Here is a 3,984-nt window from a genome sequence, read left to right as displayed (position 1 = left end):
ACTGTTATAATTATAATGATGATAATAATAATAATAATAATAATAATAATAATAATAATAATACTAAAAAAAAGTAATAATAATAATAATAATAATAATGATAATAATACTAAAAAAAGTAATAATAATAATAATAATAATAATAATAGTAATAATAATAATAATAATAATAATAATTATAATAATAATAATAATAATAATAATAATAATAATAATAATAATAAAAAAAAGTAATAATAATAATAATAATAATAATAATAATAATAATAATAATAATAATAATAATAATAATAATAATAATAATAATAATAATAATAATAATTATAATTATAATTATAATAATAAAGATAATGATTATTATAATTATAATTAAAAATAAATTTTTCAGAGAACAACTGATGATCTCTCCACTAGAAACGATATATTTTGATCCCATTGATATTAAAATTTGAACACAAATATCATTTCCTGTGCTTACTTTTAGCTAATTTTAAACATATATATGGTTTATGTACACATTTTATAGATAATGTGTTATTCACGGTTTGAAACATTTCCTTTCTGGTATCATATGATAACTTAATTGACACTTATTCTAAAAAAAAGATTGATTTTCTACACTTTTCACAAGTACAAAAAATAAGCTACCTCCGTTTAACACAAGGTCACTTCAATACCTTTATCTTGCATACAATTTAAATTAAAGCATCGATAAAAAAAAATTAAAACGTGAAGTGTACATATAACATTGACCTCAATTTGAAAATAAGTAGCCAAAGAACTTCAATCAAAACACATTTCCAATGCCAAAGTATCCTTCCTACTAAAGTGTATGTGTTACGACAAAATTCTGTGGTCGATAACTTTATCGGTTTTTTAAAAGAAGTAAAAAAATCCAATTAAACGTTAGAACACGACCTCCGTCTTGACCTTTATTCTCTACATTTTTTTAGGACCACGAACCTCAAGTCAAAAGACCCCAGGATGTAAAACTTACATTTCTTAGTTACAAATGCATGTCACTTATATCAAATGCATCAATGAAAATAATTCTCACTTGAAATCTTTATACTGCTTTGTCAAAATAAATGAAAACATTAACAGTATGGCAGAGGCAATTTGGAACAATACATTTGTTGGTTGCAAAGGTTTCTTATGTAGAAAAGCCTTAGTTTTTCAAATATTACAATTTTTGTAAACAATTAATTTATGAATATAGCCATATCAATGATAATTCATGTCAGCACAAAAAGTGTTGACTACTGGGCTGAAGCCATCTTATCGACCATCGAACTGACTTGCGACGACTTCTGAAGAAAATAACAGCAAATTAAAAATCGATATTGATATAAATAGATATCAACATCATGCAAATATATTGTTTTAAGTATTCTTGACATTAGTCGTGAAAACATTATAACCAGTTCAGACATAGTTTTGTACTCAGGTAAATATAGTATCAACCGTTTAGCTTTGTATAACTGATTACAATACCATTTAAATTGGCATTATAATTCACAAAGAACTTAATTGAATTTTTCGAATTTCATAAGCATTGTAAAGTGACAATTGTTGGAGGCGGAAAAAACTATTTCATAATTGTACCGTATAAGCTTCAGTACATATATAACATACTTACATTTGCAACATGGCCCACCTCTACAACATTTTCCTATATTTGTCCATCCTGATCCGTAAGCCGTTTCACAAGTATTTCCTCTCTTTGCGCATGTTCCATTCGAAGCATGACATTGCCGAGTAAGACCTTAAGAAAATGTGCTAACATTAAACTTAAATTTGATAATTGAACAGATAAATAAATTACGCAACATTGAATTGGTAAGAAAGTTAATTAATCAATATATCATACAATTATGAAATATAAACTGTAGGTTCGTTCTAAAGATGAAAGCATGTATGTTCATAATACCGTTACTACAATCCTGACGACTTTTTACAAAATAAGACTTGTTACTAGGTGCGTTCTATAAAATAAGCAACAAGAGATGCCACATGTGAGTATATGCTTACGCTTCTGTAGCACCTCGGATTATCAATGCTCTTCAACTTTGTACTTGTTTGGATTTATGAATATTTTGATATGAGCGTCACTGATGAGTCTTATGTAGACGAAACGCGCGTCTGGCGTACTAAATTATAATCCTGGTACCTTTGATAACTATTATCCTATCTTTTTTGTGTGCGTCATTCATGTTTCTCGGTCTTTAGTTTTCTATCTTGTATTTTGTGTACTATTGTTTATCTGTTTTTATTAGATTTATTCTCTTTTACATCAGAACTGTATTAAGACTTTTGTATAAGCTTAAAAAATAACCCTACTGTCTTTACAATATAAAAAAGGTCAAACATCACTATCTATTATACTTTTATTTGAAGTTAAACATTAATATTGAAATTAATTGAAAAGCTATTCTACTTAATATTAATTCAAACTTTTTCTCGTGTCACACAATAACACATGACACACTATTATATAATAATCTTTTGAAATTGATAAGTTGAAAAGAAGGTGAAAAACAAACATATCAATCAAAATTGAAATAAGTCTAACGACAAGTATATCATGACTCGTGGTCATCTACATTCCGTGAAGGGCGATCAGTTTAATCCATGGTAGTGCCACTCCCATCTTGACGATTTATACTTTGAAATAAACCTGCCTCGAACATTTATTGATTAAGTCTAATAAACAAATCTATAAGGTCAGGGAATCTGTATAAGAAAGCATGAAATTGTGTAAAAAAACATCCGTGTTTAATTGAGCTATCAACATGATAAAGGTGCTACATAATAAAGGAAATATTTAAATGGGAACACAGAATAATTATTTACTTTAATTAAAATTCGTTTTTTACGGGATATGAGTTCTATATTGAATGATTGACTGATCCTTGTGTTGTATGGAAAATAAATATGAAAAAAAACTTCTTACTGCCTGCATTTACCACGTGACATATGGTGAAGATGACAGCGACCACACAACAAAATGTTGACATAATTCTGAAAAAATATAAAGAAAAAATTTCAGTAGTTTTAAACTAATCTTATAAATGAAATAAGATATAGAAGATATACAAACTGCGTTTATATATCAAAAGAAAATATTTGATATATATCCATGCAATGACTTTTTTTTCACTATTTCCCCTGTAAGAATAACTTAAACAAAATGTTCGTGCATATAATGAACACTGAGAATGCTAAAAATTTGTCTAAAATGTACAAAACAAACCTGTGTCTTCCAAGAAGTAAATCTATAACTGAAAGCAAATAATAGTGATTTATAATAAATTGATCTTAAATTGAAACACGCAACAGCTGTCTAATTGCACATCTTCTATTGTGAATAATTACACACCTTTTTTGAATAATTACACACCTTCTTTTTTGAATAATTACATACATTACGCATTGAATCGATTGCATTATAGACATATGTGTCTTCAACGCATCTGTTTCAATTTTTCCATTTTATATGATATTTTTCTTTAATAATTTTCTTTCTGATAAACACTATTTGAAAATTTTGATTCCTTTGGTCCGTTCTCCAATTCATTTGCATTATATTATTTATTTACTGTTCTAAGATGTAGGAAGATTTGGTGTGAGTGCCAGTGAGACAACTCTCCATCCAAATAACAATTTATAAAAGTGAACCATTATAGGTAAATGTACGGCCTTCAACACGGAGCTTTGGCTCACACCGAACAACAAGCTATAAAGGGCCCAGAAATTACAAGTGTAAAACCATTCAATCGGGAACTTAGGACAGGTGCAAACATTTGTAGCGGGATTAAACGTTTTAATGGTACGAAACCGTCTCCTCTCTTTTTCTGAAACAATAGCATAACATTACAACATAGAAAAACACACGATATAATATCAATTGGCATGCTTAACTCAATCAAAAAACGTAAATTAACACTTGTCAGTTAGTATTACACAATTAATGTCTACAAAAGA

At 27.6% G+C, this 3,984-nt stretch overlaps 1 long non-coding RNA gene across 1 annotated transcript; it reads right to left on the bottom strand.

The window, feature by feature from the left end:
- Window positions 1-1,430: 1,430 nt before the first annotated feature.
- Window positions 1,431-3,300, bottom strand: LOC139507382 (uncharacterized). The gene is made up of 3 exons (XR_011660667.1): window positions 3,254-3,300; window positions 2,954-3,021; window positions 1,431-1,765 (listed from the first exon to the last, which is right to left on the bottom strand). It is a non-coding gene; the product is annotated as an uncharacterized lncRNA (long non-coding RNA).
- Window positions 3,301-3,984: the final 684 nt, after the last annotated feature.

The sequence above is a fragment of the Mytilus edulis genome, unplaced genomic scaffold (genome assembly GCF_963676685.1).
Source record: "Mytilus edulis unplaced genomic scaffold, xbMytEdul2.2 SCAFFOLD_525, whole genome shotgun sequence".
Classification (NCBI taxonomy): domain Eukaryota; kingdom Metazoa; phylum Mollusca; class Bivalvia; order Mytilida; family Mytilidae; genus Mytilus; species Mytilus edulis.
Note: the sequence above shows the minus strand (reverse complement) of the source record. Positions and strands in the feature narration are given on the sequence as shown.